The following is a 12,739-nucleotide window of genomic DNA, read 5'->3' on the forward strand; positions in this document are numbered from 1 at the left end:
ATGTAGAATTTTTCTAAATCAATATGTATTCTATATCTAACCTTTAAACCCATCGCTATATTCCATTTTACTAGTAAGGGATCCTGACATTATATTGGGCTTCATTTTTCAGGAAGCTTTGGCTCACAGAGTGGTTCAACAATGGCGGCAGAGGAATACTGGTATAGGATGTTATTGACAGGTGCTATGTGGTTGACAGGGAGTTATACAGGACATATGGCCAGGGTGCATGGTAATGTTTGGATATACTCATAGTGGCAACAATTAAAAACAACAGCTGGGGGGGGTACTGGTTTCCTGGCCGGGGGTGCTCTGTCGTGGTTCCTTGGGGAGCAGTGGCAGTCCTCCAAGGGCAACGGTAAGAACAAGGAAGGAATGAGGTCCAACAGTGAGCCCCTGATACTAATGACTATGCTTGTGAGCCTATGCACCTGAAATAAGAACAAGGCCTAGAGCAGCACTGTGCCTAGGAGTTTCCTCCTGACAGCCTTCATGTTACTCAAATGTGGCCAGTCTCAAAGCCAAACTCAGCATGTAAATGCAATGCATTCCCCCCAGCATGGGACATGACACCTGGGGATGAGCCTCCCTGGCACCGAGGGATCACTACCAAGTTCCAGCTGATGATGCAACTAGAAAATGACCTTGAATTAAAGGACCAGCAGAATATCCCTGTCTATATATAATAACAGGAGTTTAAAATGCTGTTTGACCTAATGTAAGGGGGAAATGGAAAGGAGAAATGAGTTAATATGGCTATGAGTCTCCAAAAACACTCTGGAGGTTGTCAGAAGGATTGCCCTTATGCACACCTGAGCAGAGTCTCAGAGACAGATAAAGTAGATACAACCCCAGGTATGGGTTCTTTTGAGGGCTAAAGATACCCACAGGTTGTATGGTCATGGCAGATGGGGTTCACTGCCTTGTCAGTTGGCCCTTCTTTGGAGCTGGTGTTTCTGCGTGATGGAGCTGGACACAGATGGGATCTCTTTTCACAAGACTTTCTTGGTACTTTACTGGAATTGTAGTTGGTGCTGGGGTTTAAGATATATCTAGGGGATTTGAATCTCTGGAATGACCATATAATAGCCAGGCCCTGAGCCTCAACAGACTTCAACTCCTACACTCTGATTTATTGGACTTACCCCACTCAGCTAACATGGAGTTGAAGAATGGCAACCACCACACCATGGAGCCTAGAGTGTCTACAACTGAAAGCAGGAGGATTGCATCCAGTATCCATGTGGAATCTAAGCCTTCTCTTGACATAGATGTGCAATGGACACAACCAATCCAAGATCCACAGAGAAAATGAGGCATTGGTGTGGGAAAAGTGGCCATGGTGGCTGCTGGGTGTGGGGAACGGGAGGAAGAGATGAGATGGGGAGGCGTTTTCGGGACTTGGAATTGTCCTGGGTGGTGCTTCAGGGACAATTACCAGACATTGTAGATCCTCCCAGGGCCCACTGGATGGAACGTGGGAGAGTATGGGCTATGATGTGGACCATTGACCATGAGGTACAGCGATGCCCAGAGATGTACTTACCAAATGCAATGGATGTGTCATGATGATGGGAGAGAGTGTTGCTGTGGGGGGAGTGGTGGTGGTGGGGGGCGATGGGGTTGAATGGAACCTCATATTTTTTGAATGTAATATTTTAAAAAAATGAATTAAAAAAAAAAAAAAGAGTCCAGTAAGAAGATTAATGTCTGGGTCAGGACTTAACTGAATTGACCTAATCAAAAAGTCATATTTAAAATAGGTTTACACACACAGGAATACTTCAGCTTTAAGAACATGATTTTTCATCAAACCATCACATTCCCTATTCAAGTTGATGTGAAATTAACCATCATTAGATTCATGAACTTACACAGGCTCAACTGCTTCCCTATCCTGGAAGCTAAGGAGACTAGTTCACAGCTTAGCTTTGCCCCCAACCCTTCCTTCTCCCAGCTTTTCAGCTGATAGAAAAATCCAGGTTTGTAGCCTTTACCATTCTCTTCTGCAATTTTGTTTGCTTTCTCTGTTGTCTATAACTCAGCTTTAAAAATGGAAACCCAATAAAAGGCATTTCTAATATTAAAATTATATGAGTAGAATAAATTGCAGTATTGTAGTATGATTGGACCCTTAAAGATGGACAGGTGATTTATGTTAAAAAAATATCCATTGAGAAATGATGGAAATTCAGATTCCCTTTTTCTACAGCACCGTGGACAATGGTGACAGGGACAAGAAACTCCAGGGGAGTGGGATTGGGGGCAGTGTCCCGCTGGTCCCCAAATGTGACCTTTCTGGTAACCACTTTGTCCTGAATGACAACTCTGACCAGGAGTTTGCTCTGGGCCTCCAGCCATCATGCTCACCTCTGGGTGGAGGCAGGCAGCCACTGAAGCCCCCAAGTGCCCAGAAGGGCCCTGAGGTAGGCCCTCATCCCAGCTTATGCTAGATGTGGCTGCGGCAGGCCAGCATGCTGCACTGGGACCCCTGTCCATCCACGCACTCAAGTCCCCTATCTCCTCCCCTGGGCATCAGAGCCCTGTGTGATCAGGTAGATGGCCCAAATTGAGGTTCCCCTCCAGCACACACGAGAGTCTCCTTCACCCTGGGCACTTCAGATCTACCTCCAAAATGTGGTGACTTTTCAGAGCCTGTTTCCTTAAAGGCTATGTGTTGAGTGACTCAACCGCATGAGGGTGTGTAAGGAATAAGGCCGGGCAAATGCACGCCTAAAGGGCCTGGACTGAGGAGCCACTTGGCCAGGGAGTCTCCAGCCCTGGAAAAGCCCCTGAGTGTTAGCATAGGCACCTACCTGTGATGGCACAGAGCAGTGATTCCCAGTTCCACCTGCAGGATGGGCCCACTTCCTGAGAGCTGGGGGCTTTGAGTGCTGGAGCCTGGGGCTTCTTTACAAAATGGGGAACAGAGCTGGGCTGAGAGGGGCTCCCTGCCAATAGACACTGAGGAGATCCCACTCTGGGCAGCACAAGGGTTGGCCTCCTTCCAGGGCTAACTCCCACCCTCACTGCACCATCTGGGTTGGCAGAAGATGGTGGAGGAAGGGGTCCTGCCCTGCCCTCCTCTTGGTGTCACTGACTACTGAAGGTTTACAGATCCACGCCCACTGGTGGATCTCACAGGCAGTGCATTCTGAGGCTCCTAGGACACCAATCTCCACTCAGACCGGGTCCAGGGTCAGGCAGATCACACTGGATTTGGGGTGTTTCTGGGTTCCCTGGGGGAGTTGACACAGAGCAGGCCCTGGGGGTTGGGCAGGCAGCCATTGGCTCCTTGCACATGCCCAGAGAGGGGCTCATTGCAAGTACCTTCCTCTGTCTAGGGAAGGACTCTGGGCATGAGCCCGACCACCCTGTGTGCTGTCCTTTACATCCTGGCTTTTGGAGCTCAGTACCCTGAGTGCCCCAAGGGCATTCTCACCTACCTCCTCCAAGGCTGGGGGAGGATGGCCCTGTCCTTACTGAGCACCTTCTTATCCAGATCCATTTTCAACTCCTCACTTTTCAATTAAGGAACAGAGTCCCAGAGAAAGGCGAAGCCCAAGGAGCACATGGTGGGCACAATCCAGAGGACCTGGATACTGCTGGCATTTGAGGTGTGGGCCCAACTCTCTTGCATAGAAACTTTGAAAAGGACAGCCCCTAAATAATGGGGACCCCTGCCTGTTTCTCCCCATATGAAGCTCTTTTCTTCTCAGGATCCCCAAATGGCTTCATGAGCACTGCCCGAACACACACACACTGACCAAATGGGTAGGGACAATGTCCTGGGAGTCAGAGTAGGCCTGGAACCAGGGAGGTGGCAAGGAGCCAGAGGGGTTAGAGTGAGCTCTGCCATGGGGCAGGACATCTTTGTCCTGTCGACGTATCCATAGCCCCATGCCTGGGAGATGCCAGCCTGATGGGCAGTGGAATCTCAGAGGTTCCCAGGGTTCTGCCTGGGCAGGGACAAGCCCAGAATAAGCAGGAGAGAACAGAAGTGAGGTCTTCCCTCCACTGTTCTGAGCACCTGGAATTAAGATGAACTCCCAATATAGAGGGAGGTTACTGGAAAGAAGTCCTCAATTTCCTCTATAAATTGGGGTGCTTGGAATGGGTGACCCTAAGTGTGCCACAGCCTGGGAGGATTATTTGGCCTTGGTTCTCTATTGATAACCATGGTATTCTGGGGTGCTGGAAAATGTGTTCTAAACCCTAGGTGTCCTACTGAACAGACACAGGCTTGGAGGATTGGGGAACTGATGACTTGTGCTAGATGCAGCAGAGCACAGGACCATCTATGGGGCCCAGGGACAGGTCAGACCTTGCAGGAGCCTTGAATCTGAAACTGAAAGGAACAGGAAGTCTTTGGAAGGTCTCACACCTGAAGGTGACTAAGACTGCTTTTCACAGAATTTAAAGCCTGTCCTGGCATGGACTGTGACACAAAGCCAAGGTGGTCATGACTTTCTCAAGATTACACTGCCAGAACTCAGCCCTGTTTTGCTTGTGTTCCCTGCTGCTTCCCACTCCATCTTGTAAATTCTTCCTTCTCTTAATATGTACATTGGCTACAGGTGTGACCAGTCCTCAAGTTTTCTAGGAATTTTCTCTGAGCTACCTGATCCTTTTCCAAGGAAGGATCAGGTAGATTTGATCCATTGTGCAGCAGGGTAAACTTGGGAAGTGTTGGAGATTTGGATCCGAAGGGTATCAGGAATGAGAGAGAAAAAGGAGAGTGAAATGAGAAAGAAAAAGAGTGAGAGAGCTGGGGTCAGGGGGTCTGTGAGTAGAGACTCATCAGACAACTTTATTGTTTACAAGGGGCTCTCTATATACCCCAGTCTACATGACAAGCAGCAACAAGCAGTTAACTATTAGCATTACTAAGAAACTCAAAAAATCTTATCTCAAGGTACAAAGTCTAAGTGTTCTACTTACTACAAAAGGTTTGTGCTCATCTTTTCTTTCAGCCTTTAACAGCTTCAACCGGTTTGCCCAGAACTCTTAATTACAGCATTCCTTACATTGCAAGCATAGCTAAGGAAACGGCATGTCTCCTTGTGAGACCACTGCACCTTGGTTTCCAACACGGAAGGCTTGAGAAACAGAAAGACATGTCCAGGATCACAGATCAGGCAGGAGCAGGACGGTTGTGTACCAAGTTCAATCTCCTTAGACAGTTCTTGATGCCCCCAGACCTCAGCAAGGCAGGAAGAAGGACTGTATTGGTGAAATTCTGTACACTTGGGAAATTCAATAGGTCAGGGGGGTAAAGAGTCAGCAGCCCAGAGGGGACATTGGGAAGTTGTTATCCAGGAAGAGAGCACAGAGAAGGGGAAGCAGGAAGTTACCTCACTTCCCTGGAGACAGAACCCAAGAGAACTTGGAACCCCAGGAACCAAGTGCCCACATTCTAGATACTAACCTAACAGCTCACTCAGGCCTAGATGCTCAAGAAATGTTCTTGTTGCTGCCTGCCTGCAGCCTTGGCCACAGGAAACCCCACAACGAGAGCCTGATCCAACATTGCAGACTTTGGCTCAACCTTCAACCTCAAAGAATCTGGCCATTTGCCAGGAGGAAATCAAAGGTAACCCATGGAACCAGGGCAGGGGATGCAGGCCAGGCTGACACTGTTCTTATGAGCAGCCTCAGCACCTTCCACTCCCAGGATGGGTGTATAGAGGATACCAGGCTGGGCAGAAAGAGGTGATTGGGGGTGGACACCTGCTGGGCTCATTGTGTTCTTGTCCAGTTCATGACTGGCAGGGACAGGAGGAGAAGCCTGGGGTTGGCGCCCCTCTGCCCAGACATTGATCCAGATCTGCAGTTGTCATCTCTCTCCTGGGAAGAGGTCTATACCAATAGGGTCTTTGCCTCATCTGGAAATAGAACTTCATGTGTGGTTGCTCCTCTTGGTGATAACCAGTCAGGGTCCTGATGCCTTGTAGCCCTGCTGATGATTCTACCATTGCAGAGCCCCACCCACAAGACCAGCTCAGAGCAGGATGTCGGTGTCATCAACACCTAAGCAGGGTGCTGGTGCATACTGCCACCAGCAGAAGCTGAAAGAGACAAGAAGTGAAATGGGAGCTGAGGGGTTCTCCACACCCAGGTCAAGGTCAAGACAGGGGACTTCAGGACCTAGATCCTACCCTGGCAGAATCTGCAGGTTCCCTGCCAGGAATTCCCTCTGTTGGAACTCAGGACCACACCATTAGGAATCTAGGAATGCACACCACCCCAAACTCAGCCCCATTTGTGACCAGGTGCAATGTTGGTTGGATATCAGAAAAGAGCCCTTTATGATGATTCACCTTCACATTAAACCACAACAGTCTTTGTTTTGGATCCTGCCTTGGTTGTTTACTCTACCTGTTCCTAGGTTCTCCCCATCCCCATGTTTTCTGCCTGCATTCAGCTAGACTGGCTCTCCATCCCTAAGCATCCTCTCATTTCCTAGGTTGTTTTTACCTAAAAAGTGGTGAGAAGATTACAATAAAATACATATTTTTGTGTAACTTGCCATCCAACGGAGCTCAATACTGTGACTCTTCCAGGTCAGGTGGTAGGGCTGCATCATGTTCCAAAAGGAGGCTAGGAACCTCAGAAGTTCAGCCTTCATGCCCTTAGACCTAGATGGGACTCCTTTCTTTTGTCATTTCAACTGGGCTTCAAGGAGTGTCATGTGACTTTGACTAGTCTAATAGTTCCAGATCACCCAGAATGGGCTACTAGAACTGGGTTGGCTTGTTCAAACATTATACACATTTAGAGTTTTAATGGCTGGGGCCAAATTCCTTGAAACAATTCAGGCATCCAAAAGCAGACAGTGATGGTTGGTGGTTCCCTGCAGTCAGCTCATGTTGGGTGTGAATAGTCTCAAAACTTGTCCATCTGGTGACAGCAAGGCAGAATAATATTTACAATTGCCCCATTGGAAGGCGATCTACACTTGAATATTTTCAAGACCATTTGGAATTTCTCTTCCCTGTCATATCAGCTCGTTGCCTTGGGCAATCCAGAGTCTTCCTCCCATCCTGGAATCTCCAGGAATTTAGCCCTTACAGAATCTAGTATTGCCTTAGTCTCACATCCTCAAAACTCTTTCATTTGAAAAAGAGGAATGAAGCTATTTGAGGTCATTGAAGTTAACTACTTGAATCCAGGATTGGTCTCCCTTTGCCCTGTCACTAAGTGGCACCCATGATACACCTCCTGCCACAGTCACTTGAGGTCAGTGATTTCCGGTTTGAAATTCAGGCATAACCATCTTTTTGGACATTTTACAGCTGCTGACTGCATGTCCTTTTTTGTCCCAACATTCCACCTGCCAGTGTGAAAATGACATGGCTGAGATGAAAGGTCCCAGGTTGGTGCAGACAAGTTTCAGATCCAGCAAGAAGAAAATGGAGCAGCACCAATTGGGCAGGGAGTATGGACTGATCCAACATCCTGGGGAACATGAAAGTGGTCTTCCCCACCAAGCAAACACTGATAAAAACGATCCCCAGGTGAGCACGATGCCCCTTCCATGGCCTCGAGTTTGCCAGACATTGCCATTGGACATTGGAGGTCAATTCATTTCTCTGATCCTCAGGTGGCTCCTTGGATGAGTACGGGGCTGCAGGACAAACAGCTACTAGTTATTGACAGGATCGAGTGGGAGGAGATATAGAAGTGTTGACCAAGTTAGTCCATGCGTGATGGGCTGTTAGAGAGCCTGGGATGGACAGAATGATTTTCCACTCACCTAGGGAGCAGGCTCTGACTCAGTCCTCAACTACAACAGGTCATAGTACAAACCTATTTCCCTTTTTTAAAGATTGACACATCTGTCTCGGAGTTCTTCAACCAAGGTCTTGTCAAAATGCATTGAGGGGGCTGGAGAAGTAGAAGCTGCCAAATCTGACTTCTGGGAATGTGATGATTGGGCTCAATCAATAAATAGTGACTATGTATGTACGGAAATTACACAATTTAGTAGTTGAAGGAATGAAGGAGTAAAATTCCCTGCTGCTTGGGGTTCATTCCACAGGGAGTCAAATACACTAGACCTCACAAGCACAGGGAGAACATGAATGTTAGGTGTGAAACCTTAATGTCTCTCTAGGGATAAGAAAGTCTCCAGGTCACTCAAGTACAAGGAAGACTCATGGACCTAAGGAAAATGTGTGTAGAATATACATAAACTACAAGGGCTTTAAAGTCCACAGTCAAGTCAGAAAGTTTAGGTGGGGATAGTCCCTGGGAAGCTCAAGACAGATCCCTGTGTCCCCAAAATTTCATGATTTACATCTTGGTTTCATTTGTCACAAACTGCCCCATCATCTGAACAGAATCCATGGTCCCGGGGAGATGTGTTGAGCAAAATGCTAGAGTTTGCACGGATGTTCTGTCGTGGGTTCTCAGCTATAGGAAAAGCTAGGCTGTGCTCCTGCCACTAAGAGGAAAATAAGACTTGGATGAATTATACTCATAGGCACTCAAAAAATATGGCAGCTCTTGGTGACTGGGCCACAGGCTGAGATACACTTAGACCATGGGAATGTGGGGTAGAGGGCCCCACTGACTAGGTACTAAGTGCCCCTCTTTTTGAAACACAGTGCAAAGAGGGAAGTAGTCACTCCCTCCCCTGCCCACTGGAACTCAGATTCCTCGGTACAGAGAGCAGGGAAGACAGATGTGTGAAGGGTCTCTGACATAAGTAAGACTCGTTCAAATATTGGACACGAGCCTACTAGGTTGGACAATAGCCAGCAGTCTGCAGCTAGGGGATAAACAGTCTTAGCCATGTATAACAGTATTTTGGGAGTAGGTGCAGGGTCTGGGAATGGGCAGGGTTATGCAGAGGAGCCCTCTGAAACACACACTTGGATACTTTTGAGAGGGAAAATGGGATTAAAGGAAATCCTGTCTGATCTGTTGTCTACACTCCATTCACAGTGCCATCGGCTATCTATTCCAAACAAGGGTGGACCATGCCAGTGGGGAATTTCTCAGGCCCAGGTCATTCTTACCTACAAGGACTGGCTGGACTCCATAGATATGAATATGTGTGGCTTGATATTTCAAGGGATGTCCCATTATGCCCGTTATCTATTTCAGTTTCTGCAATCAATAGTCAACTCCAGAAGGTGAGGATATCTGCAAGTGGGTGCCTGTAGGCCTCAGCAGACTGTATGGGTGGAGAACCCAGCAAGATCTGCCTGGGCTGGGGTTCTCAAGGAATAAGAGGAAACTCAGAAGGGAAATAAGGTGGACCACTGCCTATAGAAGTTTCCTGGTTTAGTTGTGGTGGCTTTGGGTTTTTTCCATCTGAAATGATTGTGGCTATTTTCTGCCTTCTAAAAGAAAGCTGGAAAGGATGTCAGGGTGGGGGAACCCTTCTCTTCAAGTTGCAGTGTCAGCTCTATGGCTAGCTCCATGGCGGTGGTGTCTCTCCTTCTCCAGACACACCAAAAGGCAAAGGAGCACCTATAGACTGCTTTTTCACCATCTTTGCAGTAACTGCCTATTTCATGGCTATTTCTAGGGTCCACCCTACATATGGCCACAGCTCTAAGAGCATTTGACAGCAATCCTAGGGTTGAGGAGACCTGTGAGCAGGCTGTCCTCACTGCCACCTGGCCAGAGGAGCCAGGAGAGAAGCTCGTGTCCTCCCACCTGGGCAAGGAGTTCCCTTTCTCCTGTGTGCTTCCAATGCATCATCAATTCTCAAGGCCTACTCAATTGTTCCTGGACCAGCTCCTCACCACGTGAGAACCATGCCCCCTTCTACATCCATGACTCATTCCACATTTGTTGTTCGTTTGGTCTGTCGATTCCCTTGTCACATCACTCCTCGTTCCTCAGGTGGTGCGAGTGAGTGGACACACACTGCAGGTTCATATTCAGAACCTAAGCACATTAGCTATGATACTTTGACCCAGGTCTGATGGGCTGATAGAGGCTCAGGGGCTTATCAGATTGTTTTCCTCCCCCTGGTGGGGATCATGTTTCACAGCCTTGAACACCCTCTTGGAAGGGACAGGCCTCTTTCCCATTTACAAAGAATGCTGCAGAATCCATCCTGGAGGTCCCATCTGAATTCCTATGTTAGCAGAGTTCTCTGGGTTTTCAGAGGGTCACCCCAGACTCACTGTGACATGGGCAAGGTGATCATGGAGCTCAACTGACAAATATATTCTGGCTACCTATATGTGTAGGGACATTGAAAAATTTAGCTTCGTTGGAGGAATGAAGCAGAAAAATTCCCTGCCTCTTGAGCTTGCATTCCACTAGGGAGTCAGACACCTACACTTGATCTCTTGAGCATGAGATATAAACAGCAAGTTGGTGTGATGCAGTCATGGCTCTCTGTAAGTATGGGCAAGTCCTCCTGGTCTCTCAAGGAGATGCGAAAACGGTATACCAATTAAAAATGTGAGTGGCCCACAGGTCAGAACAAAGGACTCCAAACTCCACAGTTGCATTGGAAATGTGCAGTGGATGTGGAGGTTGAGGAGTGGAGGTCCTATTCATGTGTCACAGAGATCTGATATTTCCCTTCTTGGTTTGATTTTTCCCCACCTGAACCATCCTACAAATGGGATCCATGGTCCCAGGGAACTAGATGTGTTGAGCAAACTGCTAATCACTCTGCCTGGATGTTCTGTTGAGGGAGCTGAGCTGTAGGCAAGGTGGGACAAGGCAGTGCCCATACTAAGAAAGAAATGGTAGGAAAAGGATGAGACACTCAGAGGCCTGCTTGAATAAGGCAGGTCTTCCTACATCGGCCTCAGGCTGAGGTACAGTTAGGACATGGAAAATGGGCAGGAGTTCCCCATTCACCAGGCATTTAAAAGCGCCTAGTTTTTGATGCAGAACATTGAGTAGAGCAGTCACTGCACTACTTCTTCTGTATTGGGGGCAGGGAAGACTGACAGATATGAGTCAAGGGTCTCTGATGTAGGCAAGATTCATTCAAATATTGGACATAAGCCTTCTATGATTGATAAGAGTCCTGAGTCCCCAGCTGTGGGACAGTCCACTACTGCCCAGTTTGACAGTTTGTGGAGTGGGTGCAGGACATGCAGGCCATACACAGCAGCCCTCCAGAAACACACACATGGTTACCTTCAGAAGGGAATGTGGGTGGCCAGGGAAGGCCTCTCTGATCGGTGGTCTCCACTCCTCTCATAGTGCCTTCGACAATTTACTGCAAAACTTCATGGATCATCCCCACGGGAGCTTTCCCCAGCACCAGGATGCTTTGATTCTCCAGGGCCCAATGACCTTCCTGCACATGAAAATGACATTTAAATGGCTGTCCTGTCCCGCTCGTGTCAAACCTGAGGCTCAGGATTCCAGGGAGTCCAAGCCAGAAAGTCAGGATATATGGGAGTGGATGCCTGTGAGCCTGAGCAGACAGCGTGGGTGGTTACCCCAGGCAGGATTTCCAGGGCTGGGGTTGCCCAGGAGTAAGAGAAACTTCAGATGAGGCATCAGTTGAACCACTACCTACGAAAGTTTCCTGGTTTTGAGGTGGTAGGTTTAGGTTTTTGTCATCTGAAAAGATTGAGGCTATTTTCTGCCTTCTAAAAGACATCTGGAAAGGATGTCAGGGTAGGGAACCCTTTTCCTCTTCAAATTGCAGTGTCAACTCTATGGCCAGCTCCATGGGTGGTGGTGTCTCCTTCTCCAAACACACCAAAGGGCAAAGCAGCACCTACAGAGGTGGAGCTCCCTAGGGATTTTGTACCATCTTTGTGGTAACTGCCTATTTCACGGCTATTTCTAGGGTCCACCCTACATCTGGCCACAGCTCTAAGAGCATTTGACAGGAATCCTTCTGGGGTTGAGAAGATCTCTGAGCAGGTTGTCCTCACTGCGACCTGGCCAGAGGAGCCAGAAGAGAAGCTTGTGTCCTTCCACCTGGGCAAGGAGCGCCCTTTCTCCTGTGTGCTTCCAATGCATCATCAAACCTTGAGGCTAACAGGATAATTTTCTGAAGTCCACCTACAAGAGTAATGAGAAAATTCTTAGAGAAGAATAAAAAAAAACAACACCATGCAATACATTTATGGGAAGGAGTAAGGCACTGCTGATTGGGAAACATATAGCTATAAATTCCTACATTAGGAAACAATAATATCAAAGCAATAACCTAACTTCTTATCTTGAAGAAAGAGAATAAGCCAAACTTAACATTAGTAGGAGAAAGAAAATAATAAAGATTAGAGTGGAGATAAGTGAGATAAAGAAAAGAAAAACAATTGAGAGGATCAATGAAACCAAAATTTGGTTCTTTGAAAAGATTAATAAAATTGACAAACCTTTACCCAGACAAAGAGAAATGAGTGAGAAAAAGATGCAAATAACTATTAAAGGAATGAAAATGGGAACATTACCACTGACCTAACAGAAATCAAAGGGGTTATAAGAGAATACTATGGGAAGCGGACTTGGCCCAGTGGTTAGGGCATCCATCTACCACATGGGAGGTCTGCGGTTCAAACCCCAGGCTACCTTGACCTGTGTGGAGCTGGCCCATGTGCAGTGTTGATGCACGCAAGGAGTGCCCTGCCATGCAGGGGAGCCTTATGCGCAAGGAGTACACCCCATAAGGGGAGCCACCCAGAGTGAAAGTGCAGCCTGCCCAGGAATGGCGCCACACACACAGAGTTGATGCAGCAAGATGATGCAACAAAAAGAAACACATTCCTGTGCCACTGACAACAGAAGTGGACCAAAA

At 47.7% G+C, this 12,739-nt stretch overlaps 1 long non-coding RNA gene across 1 annotated transcript in view; it reads right to left on the minus strand.

Annotated features, from left to right (window-relative positions):
* Window positions 1-4,774: 4,774 nt before the first annotated feature.
* Window positions 4,775-12,739, minus strand: part of LOC131276934 (uncharacterized) — a 37,758-nt gene continuing 29,793 nt past the window's right edge. The window contains exons 3-4 of the long non-coding RNA XR_009184150.1: window positions 11,122-12,003; window positions 4,775-7,627 (exon numbers count right to left, since the gene is read on the minus strand). This is a non-coding gene — a long non-coding RNA (uncharacterized lncRNA). The remainder of the gene's footprint in view (window positions 7,628-11,121; window positions 12,004-12,739) is intronic.

The sequence above is a fragment of the Dasypus novemcinctus genome, chromosome 30, assembly GCF_030445035.2.
Source record: "Dasypus novemcinctus isolate mDasNov1 chromosome 30, mDasNov1.1.hap2, whole genome shotgun sequence".
Lineage (NCBI taxonomy): Eukaryota > Metazoa > Chordata > Mammalia > Cingulata > Dasypodidae > Dasypus > Dasypus novemcinctus.